Source organism: Tenrec ecaudatus, chromosome X (assembly GCF_050624435.1).
Source record: "Tenrec ecaudatus isolate mTenEca1 chromosome X, mTenEca1.hap1, whole genome shotgun sequence".
Lineage (NCBI taxonomy): Eukaryota > Metazoa > Chordata > Mammalia > Afrosoricida > Tenrecidae > Tenrec > Tenrec ecaudatus.
Genome location: NC_134548.1, coordinates 99333500 through 99356068, shown reverse-complemented (window position 1 = coordinate 99356068; position 22569 = coordinate 99333500). Strand labels below are relative to the sequence as shown.

Below are 22569 nucleotides of genomic sequence, written 5' to 3'. Positions count from 1 at the left end.
GGATGGGGAAATAGATCTATGTACCTATAATTATAGGTTTAGTATTAAGGTGGCAGAAGGACATTGGGCCTCCACTCAAGTACTCCCTCAATGCAAGAATACTTTCTTCTATTAAATTGGCATTCTATGATGCTCACCCTCCCAACACAACTGCTGAAGACAAAGCAGGTGAATAAGCAAATGTGGTGAAGAAAGCTGATGATGTCCAGCTATCAAAAGATATAGAATCTGGTATCTTAAAGGGTTGAAAATAAACAAGGTGCCATCTAGCTCAGAAGCAACAAAGCCCACATGGAAGAACACACCAGCCTGTGTGATCACGAGGTTCCGAAGGAATCAGTTATCAGGCATCAAAGAACAAAACATCATATCATTGGGTGCACACCTCCACGATAGAATCACTGAGGACAAATGGGTGCATAAGCAAATGTGGCGAAGAAAGCTGATGGTGCCAGCTATCAAAAGGTATAGCATCTGGGGTCTTAAAGGCTTGAAGGTAAACAAGCGGCCATCTAGCTCAGAAGCACCAAATCCCACATGGAAGGAGCACACCAGCCTGTATGATCACGAGGTGTCGAAGGGATCCAGTATAAGGCATCATCAGAACAAAAAAATCTTACCATAGTGAATGAAGGGGGAAGTGCAGAGTGGAGACCCAAAGCCCATTTGTCGGCCACTGGAGATCCCCTTGCAGAGGGGTCTAGGGGAGGAGATGAGTTAGCCAGAGTGTGATGTAGCACTGATGAAGAATACAGCTTTCCTCTAGTTCCTAAATGCTTCCTCCTCACCACCCCCACTCCCACTATCAGATCCGAATTCTACCTTGCAAGTCTGGCTAGACCAGACTTAACCTTAAACTGGTGCAGATGGGAGCTGGAAGCACAGGGAATCCAGGGCGGATGATACCTTTAGGACCAGAGCTGTGAGTGGCAATACTGGGAGGGTAGAGGGAGAGTGGGTTGGAAAGAGGGAACCGATTACAGGGATCCGCATGTGATCTCCTCCCTGGGGGACAGACAACAGAAAAGAGGGTGAAGGGAGACGTCAGACAGGGTAGGATGTGACAAAATGATAATTCATAAATTATCAAGGGCTCATGAGGGAAGGGGGATCGTGGGAGGGGGAAAAAAAGAAGACCTGATGCCAAGGGTTTAAGTGGAGAGCAAATGCTTTGAAAATGATGAAGGCAATGAATGGACAAGGGTGCTTCATACAATTCATGTATGTATGGATTGTGATAAGAGTTGTATGAGTCCCTAATAAAACGTTTAAAACAAACAAACAACAACAAAAAAAGTTTCATAGCATTTTGGAAAAGATCTGCTTGATTGTGAACAAACTCTAGCCAAAATTTTGAAGATTCGTTTTCAAAAACCTCATCTAAAATTCTAGGACATTTATCCTGTGATAGAAAGTAGGATTTCAAAGAATCGTATATTTTCAAAATTCTTTCAACAGTTGGCAAAAGAGCTAACCAGTGCGTTTTACTGTATCCAAGTATTTTCTGATAGCTGACTTCTGCAGTTTCACAAAATTCTTTAAGCATTTCAATGCGCATAGTGTATATATAGAAATAAGAATATAGTTTAATAACAATATTTTCCACATCTATGGGCAACAAATCAGCAGCTGTTTGAATGGCATTATGTATTATGTGTGCTGCACAACCAACACCAATAATGTTTTGAGTAAGGTTTTTGCTTAATTGATAAAAAATATTATTTGTACCTCTTCTCACTTTTCCTCCAAAATTTGCATTCATGATGTCTGCACAATATGCATTCATTTTATATTTTAAATTGTTTTTTTCAAAAATATTAATAATGGAACTGAAAAGTACTTTAGAATTTTTTCTAGGCAAAGAAATAAAATCTAAAATTCTAATTTTTATTCTAGTTTCCCAATCAAAAAATCTAATAATGGTTGGAAATAACTTTATATCCTTATGATTAGATGCATCAGAATATATGGATATAAAATTGATTTTTTGTCTAGATTTTGTTTAATTCTGAGAATGCATATGGGGAAAGCACATTACACCCAATTGCCTCAGATTTTGTTCTAGCACAGACAAATTTTCTGTTGATTAACTTTTTGACAACTTGTGATGTACAGTCCATAGATCTGAAGGAATGATTATGATTAATAGCCTGAAAAGACATAAATCCTTCTGCTAATGCTAATTTCTTTTCTTCTTCTCCATAAGTTGTTTTCCCAAAGAATTCCTGCATTTTGGAGGAAGCTGCAGCAGTATTTAAATATTTTTTATGATTCTGTGTCTCCGAGTACTTTGAAATACCATTCTTCCCGCTGTGCAAAATAAAAAATTCACCATTAGGTTTCTCACATTTTACCATGTAATCGCTTTTGTTTTGTTTTTTAATAAAAGTCAATTCACTTCTTAGATAATCGTTGAATTTTATTCCTCTTTTCTCACTCATTATGTTAAAAATCTAAATAACATATTTATAATTATATTATAAATTATTATATACATATTACTTAAAAACACAGCAAGTAGGTACATAATTACATGAACATATTTTATCGTTAGCTTATAAATTAAATTAATTTGATTGTTTTAAAATAACTATATTTAAAAATTATTTTAATTCTATATTTCTTTCTAAATAATAACAATACTAACTTGCATTATTTTTTCACTGAATTTGCCGTAACGTAAGTTGTGTCACTTTCAAGGCTGGTGCTAGACTTTTTGCCGCCACCATAAAATATAAATAATATGAGTACTGTCTGCTAAATTCAAGAAAATTTGTGTATTTATGAAATAAATAAATAGCCTAAATTATCTGAATAGCTGAATTTTTTACATCACTTGTTTAACTAGCACTAGCATGCAGTATGATGTGTATCATCTGAAAGACAGTTACAAATGTTTTCCTCGTTGCCAATGCCAAAAAATGCCATTGTTCATTAAGTCCAAACAATGGTGGTCGAATCCTAACAACTGATCAACAATGTGAACTTTGATAAGCAGTTCTTGATAATCAGTTCTCAACAATTATTTGTTTGTATAAATTTTAACTTTATAAAATTAACAAAAGTAATATAAAACTCATATCCTGGCGAAATAGCCACATGGAAACCGAAAACCATGCATTCCCTTCCTGTTCTCCTGCCGTTCCCTAGCTTGTTGTGCATTCTTTCCAAAAATCGGCACTTTTTAAAAACACCCCGGATGCGAGACAAATTGTTAAAAATTGGGACTGTCCCGCCAAAAGCGGGACGTCTGGTCACCTTACTCTTGCTGTGAAAACCAGCAATATTATTTACTGTGAAATGTTTACTTGAAAAACAAAGTTGCTGAAATATTCATGCAAGTGTTTTGTTGTTGTTTGCCTATTTCAGTCCAGAAGAGTAGGGGTGTGAGTGAGTATGCTTGCACCACTGGGCCTTCATTACTTTGCTATGGAAGTGCAGTCCTTAATACAAAGCAGACTGCTTGGGAAAAGAAAGGATTTGAATATTTTAAAGGATGTCAATAAATACCATATATGTTATTACTATGAACTTGTTTATTTTACAATGTTAAATTATTATATGCAACTTAGATATTACTAGAACAGTATTTTTAGAATATTACTCGTATTGTGCAATTGTAAATCAAAGTTACTAATCACATTTTTGTAATAAAGTCTGCTGTGCCTTTCACTAAAAATGATCACTGTACATCATTTGATACTTTATCGTGTTCTTTGATTGCAACCTAAAATAACTAAATAAATGAAAGAAAAATACTACATGTTATAAAAAGCCAGCATTTTGTCCTAATTATAAAAATCTGTTGGTTTTCTTAATAAAGGAAAGTGCTGAGGAAAAAGAAAATATAAAACCAAAAGATCATTCTTGTTCGAATCCTATGTTCACAGCTCTCAGATCTTTTACTAGAGGATATACATTCAAGTACCTGGAAAATTATTGCATTGGAGAGTAAAAAAGTGAAGGTGAGGAGGTGAGGGAGACGAAAAAGAAGAGAAGGAATGGAGAATTGGAGGGAGGGTGAGGGAAGCCTAGCAGGGTGGAGAAGAAGGAGGGAAGGGTAGGATAACAAGAGGGGTGGAAGGGAGAGAGAGCGATAGAACAGGGGGCATTTACCATTTTCACTCCACATATATTTTCCTTCAAAGCCTAACAAGGAAGAATTGTGTCCTAAGAAATACAGGATTTGAGAATTTCTGAATCCCTGAGCTGCTAACTACAAGATCAGCAGTTTGAACCCACCAGCTGCTCTGCGATATAAAGATGGGGCTTTCTACTCTTATAAAGATTTATAGTCTCAGAAACACACAAGAAGCAGTTTTACTCTGTTCTATAGAAGTACTATGAGTCATAATCAACAGGATAACAGTGAGTTATAAAAATGGTGGTGCTGCAGGATAAGCTTTGTACTGCTTACCACAGGTTGGGAGTTCAAATCCCCCAGCCACATAGCAAAAGCAAGATGAATCAGCTTTCTCACTAAAGTTTTACAGCCTCTGCAACCCTACAAAGGGTCGTAAGGAGTCAGGATTGACTGATGACAGTGGTTTTGGTTTTTTTCATTTAGTTATAAAATTACTTAATAGTCATCTGAAATTCCATCATAAATGGTTCCATAACTCACTTTAATCCCTGATTGCCAATAGTTTTCCCTTCCATGTCTATAAATGTAATAATATTTCAATCAGTGAACCTACTACAACATTTACAACAAGTCACATATGGTTAGGTATTTAGCTTGTTTATTGTGTTTGGGTAGACGAGAGAAACAAATGCATAGATACTCACATTTGTATAAGAAAGAGCTTTATATACAACAGCAATTGAATATTAAGAAACATCCCAGTCAATCTAGATCAAGTCCATAAGTCCAATCTTAGCCTATATATCCGATATGACTCTATAAAATCCTCTTTAGATTCATGAAACACATACAATGATGCCGAATGTGGGAAGATCACAGGCCAGTGGGTGGAAAGTCTTATGGATCCAGTGGTAGTAGAAGCATCTCAGCACTGGCAGAGGTCTCCATGTGGCTCCTACAACTCTCAGGGCTCTGGTTCCAACAGCCTCTCTCCATGTGGCTTGTCAACAGCAATGTCTTATAGGGAGTGAGCGAGTGTGCGCTTATCTCCTTAGTGCCTTGAAATGAGGTCATCAAGCTGCCACCTGATAGACAGGCTAAATTCCACCCCTTCAATCTTAAATCTCAAATTGACAACAGATTATGTATCTACCACAGACCACCTCTTGTCAATCTGATACCTTCACAAAACTCTTTAGCCACATCTAATTCTCAAATAAACAACAATAAAATCATATCTGTACCTGAGACCAAAACTAAAATGCATAAAATTCAATATGTGCCACCCTCATTTAAACATAACATTCTATAAGTGAAAAAAACAAAAATATCCTATGCCTAACAATTGCAGTGAAGTAACACGTACACCATAATTCTATGAACATATTCCCCCACTTATGAAAGTTTGTAAGCCAGTCACTTCATGCCTTTATCCACCCCATTTTGGGTATGCAATTTCTATTACTGCCCATTTACATCAATCAATCCAGTGCTCTGAGGAGACAATCGTATTCTTTGACATGAAGAATCTTTATTCCAGTTGGAACCTTGTGCGTCTGCATCCATAAGCAAAGTCAAATCAGGATAAGCCATCCAAAAAGTCGGCAATATGCACCAGTTCAGTCTCAAAAATCTTCTCTTCATTTGGTGGGATTCTGCTCAACTGAATGTGGGCTGCCTCACTTAGCCTTACCAGGGTGCCGATTGGCTGCCTTGCCTTTATACCATCACACGTTCTCACTAACGCTAGCCCCCTTGGGCAAGGCCATGAGCTTCAGACCAGTCGACCTGAGGCAGAGATAGAACAAGTATTCACTCTCCATCTTCATGATTCGTTTCTCTAGTACCCTACTCCCAAGGTGCCATGATGAGTTAGTGTGGGTTGACTAGAGAAACAAATTCATAAACACTCATATGTGTATAAGAAAGAGCTTTATATACAAGAGTAATTGACTATTGAGAAAACATCCCAGCCCAGTCCAGATCAAGTCCATAAGTTCAATATTAGCCCATATGTCTAATTCTTCTTCAGACTCATGAACACATGCAATGACGCCTAATGCAGGAAGATGACATGGTGGCTGGGGACGCATCACAGCACTGGCAGGGGTCTTCATGCGACTCCTACAGCTTCCAGGACTCTGACTCCATCAGCCTTTCTCCATATGGGTTGTTAACAGCAATGTCTTGTAGGGAGTGAGCAAGTGTCTGCGTATCTCCTTAGCACCCTCAACTTAGGTCTTCAAAGTGTAACCTGATAGACAGGCGAAACTCCACCCCTTCCCTCTTAAGTCTCAAATTGACTTCAGATTATGTTACTACCACATTTATTTATACAAATCTGGAAGCCAATTGTTGCTTTCAGTGTTGTTTCTGAGATTTTTGCACCCATTAAGGCAGGGTATGGCAGTAGATTTGCATGTGTGCCTGGGTTAAAATGAAGACTATAATAAATATGAGGAATCTGGATGCGTCCATCCATTGTTTCCAAAGCATACACATCACATAAAGTAGAGCTCTCATAGCTCCTACATGAACTGCAGTATCAGTATTGTATCATAGAACTCTTACTAATGTATGTTGTCCCTTCCCTCTCTGGGTTTTTCAGGATTTAACAAATGCATGCTCATTTTATGGACTATTTATTAAATAGAAGCAGCAATGCAGAAGATGAAAAAAAATCACTCAAAACACACAGCCTGAAAATACGCCCTGTATGTTGAATAAAGTACATGATCCCAGTTTTTGCAAGCACTTGTCAAAAGTTCCTTGCTCAAATCAAAAGTTGAAATCAAGTTGTGGAAGGATAAGAGAAGCTAATAGAAAGAGAGTTTATGGTATTTATAACTTGTGTGGTGAAAACGACGATTAGGAACAAGAGCTGTGTTGTGGATTTATGCGCCAGTAAAACTAGGATTCTAGAAATGCTAACAGTCTGGAGTAGGTGTGTCCCTCACCTTGGCAGGTACAGTTGAGCTCAAACATTCTTTAGGCCAGGGTTGTCAAACTGGAAGTCCGCAGGCCACATGCAGCCCCCGGGTTAATTTTTTTGTGGTCTGCGATGCTCTGAAATAAAATGAAAATAGAAAAAAATTGTTATGAAGAAAACAGCACTTAGGGGAGATTGAGGCAATATCATACACACAATTCCTTCATTAACACTTTAACTACTAAAGACAAGTAGGCATGTGGCCCAGTGCCTTTCTGGGGGCCTGTGGACGTGTATAACAGCGGACTCAGTTCCAACGACGTGTGGAAGCGATATGTCTGCCACTCTCAGTGTCACGTCATGTAAACAGATCCCAGTAGCGAAAAGGTTAAAAAGAGCACCGTGGGTGGTGCTGTTGTGAATCATACCTAGTGGCAGCACTAGTTAACACTTTTAGAGGGAAGCCATTATGATTGTGCATCACATTTGTCAGCTGCCCAACATTTTGTGGTTTTTTTTCATTTTGTGTTTTTTATTAGTTACTTTGTTATATTTTCCTGTCTCAACAAAATTGGTAAGTGAAAACTAGTAGGAGGAAAGCACTGGCAAGTTTCAGGTAAAAGACAGTAAGTTTAGTTTTGTAAATACACTAAATAAAACGAATGTTTAAATAAAAGCAATTACATAGTGTTTTAATTATCCTATCCATTTTCCTGAATCTTCAGTTCAAAATATAAATTTAACAAAATTTGTAAATGTGACATGGCCTGCGTGAATCTTCCCTGCTGCACCAAATGGTCCACATTTTAATTGAGATTGACACGCCTGCTTTAGACTATAGATGTCTGTCTGATCACCAATCAATGATGTTACAAGAAGCCTCTTGGGAATGAAGTTAAGGAGTGACGGTGTTAGCTCGAACAAAATGTTCTTAACGAGGTCTTCCATACCTTCTTTCTGTTGTGCAATTTCCTTCTGATATGATTCAGGGAAGAGGCCAGCAGCCCCATTTGCTGACCCCATCTTGACTGCTGCCTCTACTTCTTCCTGCTGCTGTTCCTCTTTCTTCACCTTGGAAGCCATTGATGCTTCATCTATGAGTTCTTGCCAGTTCTGAGTTAGATCGTACTTGTCCATTTCAGCCAACCTAAAGGGTTGCGCCTTTCCATTAATGTGCTCATATAAGAAGGGACTTTAACAAGCAGGTGAAAAATAGCTTATAACCTGTTGAATTGAATAAGAAAAATACGAAGAGGTACTCCAAAACAAAACAAGAAAAAAAGTTCCACTGGTTGGACCTTTCATCATGCGCATTTTACCTGCTAGTCGAGCATCAAACAACTAGCTCTGATTGGCCTTGCTTGGGAAGCATCTCTCTGATCACAGTGATTTTTTTCATAAAAGCAGTTTCTCTCAAACCTCTTTTTTTTAAAGACTGATTTAAGAGAATAGCAGGCACCTGTGAAATTTTGTTTTCCCAACTCGGGAAAAATGCTAAAGAAACTGTTGTGATGATGAACATAGTTTACAAGGACAGCAATATGGGAAAACATCAAGTGTGCGAGTGGTTTTCTCATTTCACAAAAGATGAAATATTGATTGCTGATAAACCTCATTCTGGACTTCCATCAACTTCCCGAATGGAGAAAAATGTCAACTTGTAGTGCATTGGAGTTAGTTTCACCAGGTCAGACTGTTCATCAAGCTTTCCATTTAGAGGTTCTGAAAAGATTGCATGAAAGTGTGCAGCAAGGCCTGATCGGTGGCAGGCAGGGTCCTGGTTTTGACACCACAACAATGTACTGGCTCACACAGCCATCTCAGTGAGGCAGTTGTTGGCAAAAATCAGCATGCCTCTGTTGTCACACATACCTTCCCTATCTGACCTTACTCCTTGTGACTTCTTCTTGTTTCTGAGAATGAAGAGGGTCATGAAAGGACAGTAATTTGACAAAGTAGAAGAGGTGAAGAAAAAAACAAGGCCATGTAAACAGATGAGATTGAAAAAATGTTTCCACGAAGGGTATCACAGACTTGACAATTATATTAAGTGCAAAGGAGAATATCTGGAAGGTGACAAGGTTGTTTTGTAAAAAGATAAATGCATATCTTTGAACAAATTCTGTCTTGGGGGACAGTACCCCCTTGTAACAACCAAATTGGTCAAATAATGCAAATGTACCAGTCTCCTGGAATGCTCTGAATACTGTCTGAGGTTGCTGATGGCCTTGCCCTCCAAAGCTTCAGGAGTGATGTGAATAAAGAAATCGAATTTGAAAAGTAATTGAAACTTCCTAGGAAGGAAGCCTAAACGCTTCCAAAATGAGAGGCTTGAGTGCACCGGCACACATATTAGGAGTGGGTGCGTGCTCATGTCCACAGATTGCATATGGAGCATTGAGAAGGTGATGAAGTTTTGAAGATTTGAAAGGAGGCATCTGGTTTAAAAAAAGGGAGAAGAGAAAACGTTGGAAAAGGAGAAAAAAGGTTCAAGAAAATCAAGTCTGAATACGTCTTGACTTTTCAAAGTAATATAATTAAATTTCATTTTAATAAAATGTACAGTTCAAAACCAAAATGTTGGTGAAGATAGAACCTAACATTAAAATGAAATATCCTGACCCCTTTCCCTGTTAAGAAGTTCAGGTATGAAAATAGGTAAACTAGAGAAAAATAAGAAAATGTCCCTATAGGGGTCACAGTAATCATATTTCACATGTGACACTCCAAACCCAAATTCCAAACCAAACGTGTGTTCATGCTTGTACACACACGCACACACTCACCCACAGAGTTATATTTATTTATGACTTTGTAATTGCTAGATTTTAACATGCCTTTCTAATTTCTCTCACTCTCTGCTATGGAGTCTATGCTGACTCACAGTGACCTCCTGTGGGTTTCTGAGCCTAACCGCTTGCAGGAGTAGAAAGCCCAGGTTTTTTCCTGCAGTGCTACTGGTGCTATCGAACTGCCGATCATGCAGATTGCAGCTCAACTCATAACAAGTACACCACCAGGGCTTTCTAATTTAGGGGCAAGAATATGAGAACTACTCCTCACAGGAGAGTATGTTGGAACTAAATATGAGAACAAACCGAGAGCCTGATGGACATTCTAACCTAAACTACAGGCAGGAGAACTGTATTTTCAAGAGCTGAGAAACACGTGAAACGTCTGAGCTTAAAAACAATATGATTTGGTGAAGTAGCGTGCATAGCCTGCATCATAATAAGTCTAACACAATTATACTGCTGTGCTTTGTATTTCTGTAGATACTTTTTAATGAGGCACAAAATACATGTCGTAGGTATTAAAATACAATATTTAGAAATGTAGTATTCCTTGAGAAACTCTGAGATTGTTTGTCTTCTGTCAGAGGAAACCAGCCTCCAACAACGGGAGGGCCAGTACGCACAGATGTATGGCAATACTATATAAGGGTTATAGTAAAGTCATAGAGGAAAAGAAAGATAGGAGAGAGTAAAATAAAGGAGTCAGATACATTTTATGGTACCATGCTCACCCCAGCCCTTCTTGATGGTCCACGTGGAACTGGGAAGAAAGAGAATGAACATTCACTATCTTGGGACATTTATAGATAGCCATAGTACATGCCAGTTACATGCATGACAAGGTGGGTGGCAACTACATTAAGGTCCCTGAGCTCACAGGTGGCGACACATAATACCTGTATTGGGGGAAGGGATGAGGAGGACTGGGAAGAGAGAAGAGGATGTCTGGTTCTATAGAAAGCTATAATCAACCAAGAGGTAACGTTAAGGTAAGAGGTGACTTTAAGGTAGCACTACTATGGGAAGGAATTGTGGGGAACAATATTAATTATGAGAATATGATTGGGATTTAACTCCACTTCACAAGAGTGAAGGCCTCCCTTCATCCCCAAAACCCAGTCTTCCAGGCTCCTTAACATATGAGAATAAAGGATTCATTTGTATAAACTCTCTTCCCGTTCTCTGCTCCACACATTCTTCCAATCAGTTCTGCTTCATAGAGACCTTATGCGTCAGAGTAGGATTTCCAAGACTGTAATGTTACTGATTAGAAAATCCCTATCAAATAATTCATTGTACACACTCCCTAAATCATGCTTACGCAGAACTTATACATGGATCAAGAAGCAGTCGAATAAACAGAACAAGGGAACTCTCTGTGGATTAAAATCAGGAAAGATATGCTGCAGAGTTGTATCCTTTCACCATGTTTATTCAATCTATGCTGAGCAAATAATATGAGAAGGAAGACTACATTAAGCAGATTGAAAGATCAGGATTGGAGGAAGGCTGATAAACAGCCTTTGATATGCAGATAACATAACCTTGTTTGCTGAAAGAGAGGTGAACTTGAAGAACTTATCGAAGAAAATCAAAGACTGTAGCGTTCAGTAATGATTGCAATTCACTGTAATGAAACCCAAATCCTCACAGCTAGAGCAATAGGTAACATGATAAATGGAGAACGATTTCAGTTGTCAGGATTTCATTTTGCTTGGATTCCCAATCAATGTCAATGGAAGCAGCAGCCAGGAAATCAAAGGACATGTTGTACTGAACAAATTTTACACACAAGACAACTTTAAAAGAATAGTTTCTGGGATATTAAAAGATTGTCTAAAAATAAGCAGCCATTTCAGTTGCCTGCTATGTTCACACAGAAGGAGCACACTAGTCCATGTAAACCAAGGGTTGTAAATAATAAAATGCAGGACTAAGGGATGGAATTTCTCATATGCGTTGGATATGTTATCAGGAGAGATCAGTCCCTGCAAAGGACATCATGCTTGGGAAAGTGTAAGGCAGTGAAAAAGAGGAAGGCCCTCAAGAAGATGGATGGACATAATGGCTGCAACAATAGGCTCAACGATAACTACAGCAGTGAGCTGGCACAGGACCAGGCAGCGCTCTTTCTGTTATACTCAGGCCTGCTATGATTAAGAACCACCTCGGCAGTCTCTAAGAAGGAGAACAACAACAACAACACACACAAACACACAGTGAAACTGACAAGTAGTTTTCCTATATAGGCTGCTTGTCTCAGAGAAACTTTGGGAGCTTCCTGATCTATAAGGGCCAGGAAGGGTGAATTTCCTTAGGCCATGAGGTCTTAGGTTGAGAAACTCCTAGAATGGCTGTAATATAGACTTACTGTCTTGTAATGCTAAGTGGTGTACTCATTGGTCAAAATACTGAGCTGGTAACACTCACTGATCTGATAAAACTGAAGACCTAGAATAATGATAGCAAGAACAGGAAAGCTGAGTAGCAGAGAAATGGCAGCTGGGATGTGAATGGTGTGAATCATGAGACATGAAACTGGCAGATGGTGATGGAGGGCTGGTGGGCCCAGGAAGTAGAGATGGGCACCTCCTGGCAAGAGGTTGCCAATCAAGCAGAGGCTTGCGCATAAACCATATTGGTGTTACATGTAAAGTTTTGACTCAAGAATTGAAATGTTGGCCTAACCCTGGCATTGGCCCATGGTTGTCACAAAGTTACTCTGTGAGAACTGGACCAGAAAGGGAAGGCAAGAAAATTTGGCTAGGAGAGCCATTGTTAAGATACACAGAGAGCGAGTGAGGGCAAACACAACTACATCGCATCTTATTTCATCTAAGACATACCTGCTGACACCTGTTTTAGGGAGTCCTGCCCATGAATTCAAAGATAAGCATAGGTAATTTGGCAAAGGTGAGCAGGTCCCTTTTAGACATAAATGCTTTCCTGTCCAATGATGCTAAGGGAGGTAATGTGGGGTTGGAGGAGACTGGTTCACGTCAGTTGTGTTCGTGTTGTTTACTCATTGTTGTCTAAATAACAATAATGACTTTCAGTAGCCAACACGGTCTTGTTTCTATGACCTAAGACGTTTGCATAGGAGAGCCCTCGTTCTAGCAGTTTTACCACTGCTTGGAACCTAGAGGCAACTGGCATTTGTTTAAGCTCAGACTCCACCAAGGGGGGCGGGGCAATGAAGCAACTAAGTATTAGGTTACATCGAACCCTTGGAGAAGTATTAATTAACCCAGCAATTTAATTTTCAATTCAAGATACTTTTATAAGGAAGCAAGTGATTACAAATGGTATTGGCAAACCTCAATTACCTGAAGATGATGACATTAATACATTAACATCAGCACCTTCTTTGGCAGACAATGCCAGAAAAATTGAATGATCCCCAACATAGAAATCAAAAGAGAATAAATTTTTATGTCAAATATAGTTTATGTTCTTTTTCCATTCTTCACTCATAGTCTTCAGATTATTTTGTCCTTCATAGAATGTTTCCTAAAGTTTCAATATCTCTGAAACCTTTTAAAATAATACTGAAGTACAAGGAATGCAGACAGTCTCTACTCCACTCTTCCCACACCCCACCCACAAGATCAAAGGTGAAGAAATAAAGAACTTCTCTTCATCCAGGGTAATTTCTAACTGTCTTGCAAATCTTTTAAAAATAACATTCTTACTATTGTCACAGGTATGCGCAACCATCATTATAACGAACAATTTCAAAACTCCAAAAGAAATACTGCAACCATTTGCAGTCACTCCTCATTTCTTTCTCCCTGCCCTCATGCTCATATCTCGGCAATAATTATGCTATAGACTTAACTGCTATCGACATTGCATGTAAATGAAATCAGACAATGTCAGATGTTTTGTGGCTTAGGTTAGCATAATTTTTCAAAGTTCAGCCGTGTTATACATGTATTGGAATTCTATTTCTTTTGGTAGTTAATAACATTCTATTGTATAGATATGCCACATTTTATGTATCCATTCGCCAGTTCTTTGGCTCCTCTCCACTTTGGGGTTATTATGAACAATGCTGCTATAAACATATGTGTTTAAGTGTTTTGTGAACATAAATGTTCATTTCTGTTAAGTATGTACCTAGGAGTGGAATTGCTGGGTCATATGACCACCCTACTTTTAATAATTTGTGGCACTACTAGACTGTTTTTAAAAGTAGCATTACCATTTTTAATTCCTACCAACAATGAGGGAGGGTTTCTCTTTCTCAAAATCATTGTTTAACCCTCAACTATTTATTTTTGATTATAATCATACTAGTGAATCTGATATGGTAACTCATTGTAGTTTTGGTTTGCATTTCTTTAATATAAATAATGTAGAGTATAGTTTATGTGTTTATTGACCATTTTTATATTTCTGTACAAATGTCTATTTAGACTTTTTGATTGTCTTTTTGTTGTTGTGCTGTAAGATTTATTAATATATTTTGGATACAATTTCCTTATCAGATTTTAGGGAAAAAGTTTCTCTAATTATGAAAGTTGTCTTTTCAATGGCTTGAGGGTGTCCTTTGACAAACAAAAGTTTTAAATTTTATTCAAGTCCTATTTATCTATCTATCTATTTATTTATTACCTCACATGCTTGTGGTATCTTATCTAGCATGTCTTAATCCAAGGTCATGAAGATTTATACCCATGTTTCCTTCTTAGAATTTAGAGTTACTGCTCTTACATTTTGGTCTATGACACGCACGCAATTAATTATGTGTAAAGTGTGAACTATAAGGAAGTGCAAGCCGTGAAGTGTAGGGCAGCTTTGATGGCATAGTGGTTATACATTGGGCTACTAACTACATGGTCAGCAGTTCTAAACCATCAATTCTCTTCAGAGAAAGACTTTACTTCCTAATCCCTTAAATAGTTTTAGTCTCTGAAACCCACAGAGGCAATTCTACCCTGTCCTATAAGGTTGTTCCGAGTTGGCCTTTACTCAATGACAGTAAATTTGATTTTTGAGAAAGTGTGAAATTTTTTTTGCATGTGATAGTATAGTTATATCAGCATTATCTGTTGAAAAGGTTATTCTTGACTATGGAATTGTTTTAGAATACTTGTCAAAAATCTAATGACCCTAAATGTAAGGGTTTATTTCTGGACTCTCAATTCTATTCCATTGAAGTTGCATCTATCCTTATGCTAGTACATAGGAGTTTGGTAGTAAATTTTGAAATTAATGTGAGTGATACAACTTTGTTCTTTTTAAATATTGTTTTGGCTATTATGAGCTCTTTAAATTACCATAAAATTTTAAGATTAGAATGGCATTGTCTGCAAATAAAATAGAAGATAATTAGAAAGAGATGTTGAATCTGTAGACCAATCTGGGGAGTATGGCCATCTTAACATATGAGGCTTTCTGAGCCATAAATGTGGGAAGTCTTTTGATTTACTAAAGTCTCCTTATTCCTTTCAGCAATATTTTGCAGTTTTTCATGTGGTAATGATTTCTTTTAGAAGAATGAACCCTAGACCCGTCCCAAGATGTTGTAGATTAAAGATGTCTCAAATGCCCATGATGCTGTTATGCTCTATTTTCCCTTCACCTTTGAGTGTCTTCCCTCAGAAACTCACAAATACTTAAGGAAATGTTTCACATGGTGGTGGATACTGTTCAGTCAGAAATCTGAAGGTCAGTGAAAAGTGAGCCATTAGTTATAGCAGGTCTTTTGCTTCTACCAAAGCTCAGTAAGGAAATAGAGATATGGATTTCCAGGTGATGATGTGTAAGCATTGTCTAGCAGTACCAGCAGTTATACCCCATTCAAGTAAAACAAAGGATGATGGCTTCAGTCAGGGCCCTAGGAAACAAAGGGTGTGACTTGGTTTACACCTCTACTAAGGTAAAGTCTAAAGATTCCCAGAAAACAAAGAGTATGACTTGGTTCACACCCTCTACTAAAGTCAGATCTTAATACCACCATAGACATTGTAGAGAAGACCCTCCAAAATGGGACTACAGCCACAAGCATAAAGTCTAGAATTATAGTATATAATATAAGGAATTATGGCTAGAAGAGCCATATTAATTTACTACAATTCATTCAGAAAATGTGTTTCATAATTCATTTGTTAAATGTATTTTAATATAGATCTGCCTATCTATATATCTTCTTATATGTATAATTACTGGAATGGTTTTCTTAATTTCATCTTTGGAATGAAATTTGATTATTTAAATATTTTGTTTACTAATGTTTTTGTTGTCTCTATATTTTTCTTCATTCAAGCAAAGCTCTTATGATTTTATAAATTATTTGTTCTTCTAAAGTAATCCTGCATTACAATACCATCTAGTCCAGGGCTCAGCAAACTTTTGAGACAATAGAGCCAATCTTGTTTTTTGCAAAAAATTAAAAAAATGATTTGAGAAGCTTAAATAAAGTTTACAAACTGATGAAAAAAAACATTACCTGAATAACATCCTTTGAAACTTTTAAATTTCACTGCAGAGCTATATGTATGGAAGAGCATCATATTTCTCAGAAGGTGTATTTTGCTGACCCCTGATGTACATCATGCTGATTCTCCTTTGCACAATGATACTTAGTTGCCCAACCCATTAATATTTTATCAGTAAAATATGTATAGTACAAAATTTTTGTGCAAATACATTATTCCACAAATAGTGTCCTCCTTGTACTATAAACATAGAAACATTAGTTTGTTACTCTTCTCTTACTATAGCAGAATTGTAAAATAATGAACAGTTCATGACCTTTCCCAGTATATTTAAGTTCCTATTTGATTGCTTTTTATGTTTCATAAAATTGTTTTTTCTTCTCTTTTCCTATGTAAGTTTTATCAGCTATGTGTAAGAATCTGAATTTATTCCTTAATAAGTTATTAATTATAATGAACTTTTCCTTCCTCTTGGAGAGCAGTGCAAAAGGAGATTGGGACAACTATGCTTTAGGGATTCAGTCATAGAGTTATTGCCTTCCAGGTGGGAGAGCTTAGATTCACGGACAATGCACTTCATGTGCGGTTGCCAATCATCAGTGGGAGCTTTTGTGTTGCTATGATGTTGAGTATATTTTATCAGAGTTTTAACACAGGGAGGACAGTGGTGATTATCTAATTCTGAAAGTCAGTCAATAAAAACCCCATGGATCACAATAGTCCTGTCCACAACAGCTTATGGAGATAGCATAAGCTAAAGCAGCATTAATTGCGTGGTGGGGAGGCCACTTTGAGTTAAGGGACAACTCAGTGACAGGTAGTTGATGATCATTTTCAATGACAGTCCCCTTTTTCATATAGGCCTTTAGATTCAGCACAGAGATTCCTTACTTTTGTAATAATCTAGGTTGAAAAGGTAGTGCTGGGCTACTACCTTATTAACCCAAATTCTTACAAAAGAGATAGGGGGTAAATATACTATTTTGATGGGCAATATCTTCCCAATATAGTGTGTGAGAATGAAGCTAATTCTTGGAAGCAACAGTTGAAGAATATGTTATTTATTGTTCTCTACTTGGTCCATGCTCAGGTGGCTATTACAAATAACTCTGTAACAGCAATTCTTAGAGGGAAATACTTAATGCTGGTGACATATTTTAACAGATCTGAGACATGATGCTACTGGTATAGCAGCTAACACTTTACATTTGAGCACATGCCCATTACCTAATTGCTCTAGTCATTTATGTTTTCCCCATGTTTCTTAATTAACAATAGTGTCTGATAACACACAGTATAAAGAGCAAATGTGAAAAACAGACATTTGCATATGCTTATAAGATTTTATTGAGAATATCCTGTTGGCATTGGATAACCAATCATAGGTACAGCTGCAGTAGCAGGATATGCATATGTCATCTATCGGTTAATATCATTGTGCATATTAGGAACATTAGTTCCATTTTGCTGAGTGCTATCATAACCATTCTGGTAAGTCCCTGCTGGATTTCCAGTTCTAAAACTGGTCTGTACAAAATGGTTGCATAAGCAAACGTAGTGCCCGGCTATCAAAAGATATAGTGTCTGGGGTCTTAAAAGCTTGAAGATAAACAAGGGGTCATCTAGTTGAGAAGGAACAAAGCCCACAAGGAAGAAGCACAGCTGCCCATATGATCATGAGGTTTTGATTGGATCAGGCATCAGTATCTAAGATCCAGAACAAAATCATACCCAATGTGAATGGGTAGAGGGTGGGGGTGTAGACAATTGGACATCCCCTCATAGAAGGGTCACAAGAAAGAGATGAGCCAGTCAGGGTGCAGTATAGCAGCGACGAAACACACAACATTCCTCTAGTTCTTTAATGCTTCCTCCCCCTCACTATCATCACCTCAGTTCTACCTTACAAATTGGATTAGACCAGAATATGCACACTGCTACAGATAAGAGCCCACAACACAGGGAATCCAAGGTAGATAAACCCCTCAGGGTCAACAATGAGAATAGAGATACCAGGAAGATTAGGAGAAGGTGGGGGGAGAACGGAGGAAATGATCACAAGGACCAACATAGAATCCCCCTTCCAGGGGGATGAACAAAAAAGGGGTTGAAGGGTGACAGAGGATAATGTAAGATATGAAAATAATAATCTATAACTTATCAAGGGTACATGATGGAGGGAGGGGGAATGAGGAGATGATAGCAAGGGCTCAAGTAGAAAGAAAATGATGATGGCAGCATATGTGCAAATGTGCTTGACACAATGGATGAATGTATGGATTGTGATAAGAGTTGTAAGATCCACCAATAAAAGTATTTAATAAAAAAACTGGTCTGTATGCCAACAGACACAAAAGAATTTTCAAAGCTCCCATTCATGTAATTTGCAGCAGTGTAAACACTATTTCGGGTTTGTAGTCACAAAATGTCTCATAAGCAGACTGGAGTGACCTCGGTCTTTGATTTCCCTGTCTTTAAATGTATCGAATCCCCCCCTTTGGCCTCATAGTAACTGTCCTGATGAACATTCTTCATGCTTCCTCTACCCCTGAAACGATCTGAACCTCTGTCTTAGATCAGCTTAAGCAACTTGGGATTAATTGTCTGATTGGCTTTACAAAGCACAGAGATAAGGTTGATCACTTGCTTTATGCTATTGGATGTAAAGAAAAGTTTAACACTGTACTCATTCTGGTACTGTGAGCAGTTCTTCCAATTCGATAAATACAATCCTCTGAGAAGTTAGGGTAGTCATAATTGATGAAAATTTCACATCTACGACGTATAGCCTTCTGGCGGTCACATCTGTAGCAATCAGAATAGGAGTTTTGCCCATGTTTGAAATCACTTAGAACCCTGTCTCCCTTCTGTTGACAATTGTCACCATGGATACTCATAACACGCCACCCATTTCTCCCGTAAATTCATCACATCTTCTTTTGGTTTCACAAAAACAATGGTTTTATTCCCTTTCTCATACATGATCTCTTCTATTAAAGGAATTAGTTGTTCATCCTTCTCTACATCGTGACACACATCTTCAATGTGAGGGGTGTCATGGTTTGAATTCAGTTCCAGGTCACCAATGTTTATAGGAATGTAATCTTTCACGAAATCTTCAGCAAGTTGTCTTACTTCTTTTGGCCATGTTGCACTCCACATGAAGGTTTGACCTTTGATTCTGATCTGGTCTACAATCTTCATTATTTGGGGCTCAAAGCCCATATCAAGTATTCTATCAGCCTCATTAAGGGCAAGGTAGATTGTTCTCAGATTGGTTTCCTCACACTCTAAAAAGCCTTCCAGGCATTGCAATATGAATTTCCACACCTCTCTAAAAATCACAGAACTTTGGTCCCTTGGGAACTTCATCACCTCACTCTAGGAATGTCTGATGATTAATATGGACAAAGACAGGCAGCAAGTAAGACAATGTTTTCCAAGATCCCCTCTGAGCTACTCTGATCACATGCAATCCACTTAGAAAACTGACCAGACCTGAACTTGAATAGCAGTAAATTCTGTGAAGTTCCGTCTTGCAAGCACATTCATGACCTTTTCAGGGAAGTGTGCTTCATTAAAATTCCAAACTGGCTTCAGGCAGTTGTGTTCTGTGCTGTAACTTCCTTGCTTCTTCTCTATGTCTCCACAACTTGTCTTGTATACCTAGCCAAATCAGGATGTTCTTTTAAAATATTCTTCTCAAATGTGCATAGTTCATAGAGATTCCACTTATTTTTAACTAGTTTTCCCCAAGAATTTCCAAATGTCTTTCCAGACAGAGACCCTGCTCTACTTCCTGCAGAATGAGGCCTCCCAAACCCTCAATCCCGGCCGTGGTCTCGGTAACTGGAATAACCCAACATGACATCAATGGTTGCGGTTAGTGAGGAGTGAAGCAAAGAGAATCTGGTGGGAAGAGTCACTAGCGCTGGGGACTGCAAAGCCTTGCAGGAGTGGTGGTGGAAGACAGCTGGCAATGATAGGAACTAGAGCTATGCAACCAGAAACCAGTGGAAATGAATGAGGCCAGGGTTGGGTTTTATAACACACACTTGTATATATGAAAAAATAAACCAAAACTGATTTGAGGGCCATACAGAAGTAAATATGTAAAGCAACTTATTTGAATGTATCCAAAATAATTTTGATCTTTAGTTAGTGGAGATAACAATAGTATCTATCTTATATATTTGTGTGCAATAAATGAGCTAATATGTGACATAGATTTCCTGTCACATAGAAAATGATCAATAACTTATAACTCCTATTATTAGTAAGATTATTGTTATTCAGCCGACAGGGGATCGAGGTAATCATATCCATTTTATCTCTATGTGGAGGTTACATGATCTACTGTCAACTTGAGGAAGGGGTGGAGTCTAGCCTGTCAATCAGATTGCAGCTTGATGACCTAATTTGGAGGTGTGATGGAGATAAAATAGCTCACTGAAGGCGGGACACACTCTCTCCCTGCAAAACATTCCTGTTGACAAGACACATGGACCAACGCAAATGGAACCATGGCCCTGGAGCTTGAGGAGCTACGTGGAGGCCATGTCAAGGTGGAGATGCTTCCACTGCTACTTGAGTCACAAGACTTTCCACCTCCTGGCCTGTGATCTTCCTGCGTTGAACATTATTGCATGTGCTGCCTGAGTCTAAAGAATTATGGACTAGTATTGGACATATGGGCTAATATTGGATGTATGGACTTGATCTGGACTGATCTGGGGTGTTTTCTCAATATACAATTACTCTTTGATATAATGTTCTCTCTTACACATATATGAGTGTCCATAAATTTGTTTCTCTTGTCCACCCAGAGTAACACACTCTAGATTGTTGGCTAGTCTCTTTAGATTAAATAATTCTCTACAGACTCTAATTCATCTTCCCTAACTTCTATCCATAAAGAATATACTCAGATGTTGTCAAGAATTGTAGTGGGCATTCAGTAAATAATGTTATTAACTTAAATTTATTATGATTCTCTGCAGAAAAGGTATGTTTTTCTGATAGAACAAGCAATAAAATGAATTATTGCAAAGTACATACCTAAGATATTCTATTAAAATTCTGGTTAATTATGAGGGAATTCAAGATGAAAATTTCCCAAATAGACAATTGTATTATTAGCCACTAAGCAATAATCATTTAGTGTACACTAAACAAGCATCCCTCTTTCAAGAGAATAAAAATACATAGAAAACATTATCTGATTTTGAAGATTTCTAAGCAAAGAGAATTATGTTATATTTCAGTGGCTTAAATCGACCGTAGTCTAACTCAATTCACTGCTGACTCAGAGTGACCCTATCATACAGGATAAACAATAAAACTGCCCACGTGAGTTTCTGATATTAGAACTCTTTATGGAAATGTAAAGCTCCATCTTTCTCCTGCGTAGTTGTACTTTTATAAAAATTAAAATTCATGCATAAGCTTTACCTAACAAATGCACGGGTGTATATTCTTAGCAAAACACTAATAGAGTTGAAGTTTAGAAATCCAAGCACATTTATCCTTTTTTGATAAATTATCACTGTAACAGTTTTATTTGATTATATTCAATTTCTGATTTTTCAAATATGACAGAATTAGGGTATTCACATAAAGTTCATTTATTCTAGGAAATGAAAGGATTCAAATGGTCATTTGAACCCAACACTTTTCAGATAGAGAAATTGACTTATCAAATTATATCTAGGTAATAATTGACTAAACCAAGCAAATTAATATGTACCAATTTTTGAAATAAATGTTTGGGAGATTTTTATGGTATTTAGTAACCCTAGTGCCAAAATGGGTTAAGTGGTGGGCTGCTAACTGAAAAAGTGGCGGTTCAAACCCACAAGCTGCTCCAAAGGAAAAGATGAGGCAGTATAATTCTGAAAATATCCTGTGAAGTTGTGCTGACTCAGAAACTGTGAGTCATAGGTAACATGACAACTGTAGATTTAGCTTGGTTCTGCCACGGTGCTTATTCATGAATTAAGTTTGTGTAAGAAGAGATACCTTATCAGGAGGACTCAGTTGCTGAAAATATGACACTATGCTTGATAAAATATTGGGTCAGCAAAAATAGGAGGATCCTTAATGAGATGGATCGACACTGGTTGCAACAATGGACTCCGACATTAGAACAATTGTCAGGATTGTGCAAACCAGGAAGGGTTTTATTCTGTTGTGCATAGGATTGCTATGAGTCAGAACCAACTCAACGGCATCTGACAACTTTGTTCAATCCCTGGCCTGCTACAATTCCCTTCTCTTAATCTCCATTTGCTTGATGCAAATGGGCTTTGGGTTTTCCCA

The 22569-nt window shown here is 37.8% G+C and overlaps 1 pseudogene; it reads right to left on the bottom strand.

The window, feature by feature from the left end:
- Positions 1-17595: 17595 nt before the first annotated feature.
- Positions 17596-20117, bottom strand: LOC142434493 (putative ATP-dependent RNA helicase DDX5; annotated as a pseudogene).
- Positions 20118-22569: the final 2452 nt, after the last annotated feature.